The sequence below is a fragment of the Watersipora subatra genome, chromosome 9 (assembly GCF_963576615.1).
Source record: "Watersipora subatra chromosome 9, tzWatSuba1.1, whole genome shotgun sequence".
Classification (NCBI taxonomy): Eukaryota; Metazoa; Bryozoa; class Gymnolaemata; order Cheilostomatida; family Watersiporidae; genus Watersipora; species Watersipora subatra.
The window spans coordinates 17,770,555-17,777,005 of NC_088716.1; positions in this window are offsets into that span (position 1 = coordinate 17,770,555).

The following is a 6,451-nucleotide window of genomic DNA, read 5'->3' on the forward strand; positions in this document are numbered from 1 at the left end:
TTAAGAAATATTTTTCGTAATGTTCAATCACTATATCGGAATCAAGGTCAATTCTTCCCACGTGGACAATTATATTATCTCGAGTAGAAATAGCCTCGCCATTATCTCGCCGTTCAGTCAGATAAAGACAGTCTGATGTCTCATTTTTTTATTTGTATCGGTATTGAGTGGTACCAGTATCGGCGTATTCAAGGGTTTAATGGTTAGCTTCTGGTGGAACAGTAACTAACAGTAACTAACACACATACTTCTATGCAACGAATTGTTATTAATAATTCAACATATTCAGAATTTTGATTTTTTGTTTTCTCAGTTCGTATGTTTGTGTCAGTACCAACTCATATTTTATTGTAATCGTAGCAAAGCCTACTTAATTTAGCTATTACTTGCTAATTATTTCACATTTACATCTAACCCTTTTTATAGCCATTTTATTTTTTTTAATTTAGTTGACCCGAAAAACTTTCCTCATGATATGAAGTTTTAAAGTTACAATTGTTTGACAAAGTTTGAAAACTTTTACAGTTGTTTTTATTTTCTCTTAAATTATTTCAACTACTCAAAAGGCTTCTCTCATGATATGTAGTTTGAAAGTTGGGATGGCAAACGTTGTTTTATGTTAAATACAAATCAAATTTCTGTGCAAAGACCCTTTTATTACTCGAGCAACGCCGGGTAGTACAGCCAGCACTGAAACCATTGTAGGTACCTATAGTTACTAAGGTTAACATACTATTTTGGTGCTGTTTTTAATGATGATGATTTTTACCAGGAGGTAATTTCATTAGATAATGACTATGGGTTTCTATACTACTCTATGTATGTCTATAGCCTACGATATTTTTACATGCTAACACTGAAACGAACTGAAATCATATACTTGTATAACAAATAATCTTTTATTGTAATCGTAGCGAGATACTGTAGACTATGTGTAGCCATAACTCTCTAATGATTTCACATTTACATTTAAAAACTTTTACATTTTTATTTTTTCTTCTAAATTATTTCTACAAAACAAGTTATGACATTCTAAACTTGCAGTTATTTGAAAACCTTTACAGTGGTTTATTTATTTTTAATTTACTTGTCCTGTACAAAACCATTTCCTCGTGATATGAAGTTTGAAAGTCAGAATGGCAAATGCTGTTATATGTTCATACAAATTTTTTTTCTGTTGAAAGACTTTTTTATTACCCGGGCAGCACAGCTAGTTATACTATAAAACACTATAATTTAAGACAGCATAATTCTATATGAGACCATGCAATAAGATACAACGCAATTTAACAAAATGCAATATGATATAACATAATGGAACATAGTTTAATATAATATGACGTAACATAATACATGACCATATATTGTTATATAATATAGCCTCTGTTCGGGGCTATTCTAAATGCACATTTTTACCCCAAAAAATTAATATACAGTGTCCTACATTTGTTTAACATTCCCAGTTCTGCAGAAGAGCTTACAAACTGAATTTAAAATTATAATTTTAATCTGGAAAAAAAAGACTGGAATTTTTATCTGCTCAGAACTACACTTTCTGTGAGGCCACTATGACCATAGCAATAGTTTCCATCATGTTCAAACTTACAACAGCAACAACAATGAGCTATTATGAAAATTGCTAAATATAGGTTACCGTCTCTCAATGTCCTATTACCCATAATGTAAAATTAACTTATAACAGCAAAAAATATATTATATATAATGGTTTAGCGGAAGGTCTAGTAAACTGACATTGTTTGGCTGTTCGATATGTGAAACTTGCAGCTAACAATCAAGAATTTATATGAGAAATACATAAAGCATGAGGGTGCTTATATTACTTCAATATTATATTACTATTTATATTATTTTATTATTTATATATTATTATTAATATATAATATTATTAATATTATATAATAATATATATATATATATTAATAAAACTAATGTTATATTTATTATTATATTTATTATATTATTTATATATTTATACTTACTAATTATATTACTATTTATATTATTTTATTATTTATATATTATTATTAATATATAATATTATTAATATTATATAATAATATATATATTAATTAATTAATAAAACTAATGTTATATTTATTATTATTATATTTATTATATTATTTATATATTTATACTTACTAATATTATAACTTCAATTATTATATTACTTCATATTGTCCGTTATCACCATAAACACATAAACTTTCACTCAAGTCCATAAAAAGTTGCATCTCTTTCACGGTTTCCAAGACACGCATGATGTGGATTTGGAGGTGTAAGTTGACTGTGTCAATGGACATTCACACGATGACTTCTTCTTCGGTAAAAAGACTAGACTGTGTCGCTAATTATTGACCCCATAGGTCAATAAGTAAATAAGTAGCGATGCAGTCTTGTCAGCTTGTCAGCATTTAAAACATTAGCGCATTCGGAGCTGCTAAAATCGAAATAAAACAACAACAATGACTGAAGTGTGAAAATGCTTAGAATGGAATAGCTGGCGCAATATTTTAATGCGTGTCATTCGCAAGTGCCGTTTCCATCATTCGCAAACATGAAGCATTCATTAAAGACTTGCGAAACTCGCTTAACTTGCGCATTTTTGCTATTTCTCAACTTGAAATTTGCTATTGGCTCAGACGTGTGCATCATGCGCGTCATGGAAACATAGTGTTTGTTTCACTAGCATTAATTTTGTAGGTGGAGAGAGAATTTACAGTACAGCTATTGCTATAACTCTGTACATCTCAGAGTTTTCATCCATGAAAACTACGTCATTCAACTATTGCTAGGTACTCAAACTGAAAAGGTCTGCCATGTAAGCAGCAGAACTAAATATTCTTGAGACACTCACAACTACATATGAACCCTTGGTTATCTTTGATTTTGATCCCATTCAAAAATTATGTCACAGGCTTCTATGGCGTCACTACGTCATGTCACATACACAGTTGTAACCTACTAAGTAATCGCTACTGTCTTCCGCAGATGATGGCCGCTTTTACTTCTTACCCTTTTTGGTCCAGTCTAACTGCAGTTTTCAAAATCGTCAATTTCAGTGGTTACATCAGCCAAAGTTACAAGCATTTGTGTAGAAATTTCATTCTAAAATTCACCTTCTGGGGAGCAACATTTACCTTTTGTGATGCTCCCTTCCCAGTGAAGGAAACTAAGCTACCAAGCAGAGCTAACACATTCTTCAACATTTTTGTTCTTCTAACCACCGACATCAGGTGAACGTTTTAAGTGAGTTCTACAAGCTTTTAATCCAATGATGAGTTTGTCAGTCCCTCCTTACTCACTGCACAACTTGCTACAAAGCAAACGGTTCCACAGTTTAAGGAATGCATCATTCAAAAGTGTATGCAGCTGCTTTGATGAGTTGACCTTTCAAGAATGTAATGTCTTCCTCCACTCCCAGTTGAATAAGGGACCAAAAAGGCTAAATGTAAAAGTTGTAGATGTGTAGAGTTTACAGGAAGACACATGTTGTTATGGGCTGATTTTGAAATGACCTCCTTGCAAGAGAAATGACTACCCAGGTTGTCACCAGTGACCAACTTGTGCCTCAATATGCTTCTAGCAGGTAATAAGATAGCTTGAAATCAATCCTTGAATACATGGGTGTCGAACCATCAAACCGTGGATGGTTTGGTGTCAAGCCATATACGGTTTGACACTCTATCAGCCAGAACGCATTGTAGCTTTTTGTTGCATGACATTACGAATAACCTTTGACTGTTCAAATTCCACAGATCTCTATCTATGAGACAGTCTGGGAGTTATAAATACATCTTTAGGCATTAATTATATTTACATGGATATTCCATTGATCAAGCATTTTGCTGTTTTAGAAACATTTAACCAAAACATGTTTGTTACCTTAGTTATACATGCAAGATGATCAAGTACACAAGTGATCTGTCATACATAAATTTTTATATATAAAAAGAACGCTATATAAAGTATCAAATTTTATTAATTTCAAACATTTATTTACGAAGAGAATAGCGGACGCGCTGTTTTGTTTCTTCATCATTTGTAGCTTGCCTCAAATTTGAGAATATTATTTTATGCATGGTGAATAATGAATCCAAAGCTCAAATCATTGTTATTTGTCGGTATTACTAGACAATCCCATTGTCCAACCAGTGGTTGATTTGGTGTCAAACCAACCACTGGTTGTTCTGCCATATCTAGCTCTCGGTGGGCACCTTCTTTTCATGTTGACTAAAGATTTCTACTTTGTAGACCGATTAAGACCGAAGAGCACCACCTGATGCAAAAGCTGAAAACATAATAGAAATGGCAGTTTTATTGCAGTCTCTTGAAGTTTGTTTCTCTCTTTAGCATACTTTTTAACACTGGCAGGTTGATTTCATCATAATTAAATATGTATTAAAAAGGCAGCATTGTTTCCTGTGTAATTGTCTGTTGAATATTCTCTATCAGTTGAATACATCCATAAAAACAGAGTTTAACACATATTATATTGTATTATATCAAATTATGTTATGGTATGATATATTATATAATGTCAAAATAAAGTATGTCTGGTGCAGTTGAATAAATATACTTTGAAATAAATATACTGCTGGAACTTTAAAATAACAATTATGTCTAAAATGCAACAATTTTGTTTTTCAAGGTGATTTTTGGTTATTTTCCTACGACCAAACGAGCGGAGCGAATGTTTGAGAGTTTTTATGATAAATGCATGTGCACACAACTTACGAAAATTATTCATCAACAACGTCGCAAACCCTTGTATCGAAATCTCATCAACAAATTTAACCATTATTTGTAGAGTCGTTTAAGTATAATAACGATACAAAACACGTATAAACCTATTTAAATATATTACCAAGTCTTTGAAAAGTGTCGACAGTATCTTAAAACTTACCCATCTGATCGGATTATACATAAAATAATAGACAGATTAATTCGGCCAAAAATCACCACAAAACGCTTGAAAAGCTTGGTTTAATAATAGTTAAGACCGGCCTATGATACGCCAATAAAGCCGTGCAGCAGATAGTAGAACTATTTAGCAGTGTGCATTTCACGAGAAAAATGTGCTCATTTTACTAGTCTATGGCATTGTTTACTCGCTAAGGTTTCTAATATTTTTGTTAGATTTAATTATAAGAATAATTAATCGAATTTATCCAAAGGTTTCTGTAATAAACGTAGACCGTTTGAGGCGTAGACCGATTTACAGGTACGAAATTGTGGTACACAGTTTATCAGCCTATGTTTTTTGTCCAATTACCGAAGGTTTCATTAAATTATTTAAAACGTTAGCCAAAATTCTTTACAACTTATGTACAAGCTAGGGCCGAACTACAATGCCCCTTTATGACGAGAACATTTTTTTATTTTGCTCCAGCTTGCAGAAAACTTCCAGATGCGTGAACACTCATACTTGTTTTCTGTTAAAGATCGTTATCAAAACCATTCTACATTCAACACAACCAACCTTCAAACTGTGTATAGTACACAGTAGCTTGCCATTTTACTTCTAATTTTGCATTTCAGAGTTATAATAAACATATCTAAATTACATACATTACAGTAGGTTAGGCCTACAGTTTTAATTAATATTTATTTTATTGTTGTAAAACATAGGTTTGAGATAGTAGTAGATTAGGTGGGATTTTTTGTGTGATTAGGTGTGATTTATTGTTGTAAAACATAGGTTTGAGATAGTAGTAGATTAGGTGTGATTTTTTGTGTGATTAGTTGTGATTTATTGTTGTAAAACATAGGTTTGAGATAGTAGTAGATTAGGTGGGATTTTTTGTGTGATTAGGTGTGATTTATTGTTGTAAAACATACTTTTTGACAACTACTTTTTCAACAACCAGCACTGCAATTTCTTTTTCCCATTATCACTTATTGCATTATCAGGTCGTGGGCTGTATGACAGGGGAATTTCTAGTTTATTTATAAGCATGTTTTCTGTCACAAATCAAATGCAGTAAATGTACAACTATTTTATGCGGCCTGAATCTAAAGTACAGTAAAAAGCAAACTTTTGTTAGCCTACGTAGTAGTCTATTGTCAATAAGAATGTTCATTGCAATAAACAAGAAGACAGCTTTGAAAATAAATTTTATTCTAGTTTTGTGTTGCATTTTGAATAATTGTTTATCTTATATATTATATCTTATATTTAAACGGTCGTATAATTAATATTATATTAATAGTTTAACTTATGTCCAGATCAGCTTATGGCCTGTCAGATGGAACATAACGCAGTCGTGAGTCGACAATGACTTGTATCGTCGCCAGATCAACCATGAAAATGAACTGTATTCGGATTTTATATTGCATTTTGCATGATTTTATGTTGAAAGGGCAGATAGAATTTTATGTATATCTAATCTCAAATTATATGCTGACCATCTTTCACTCTGTCGATCAACAA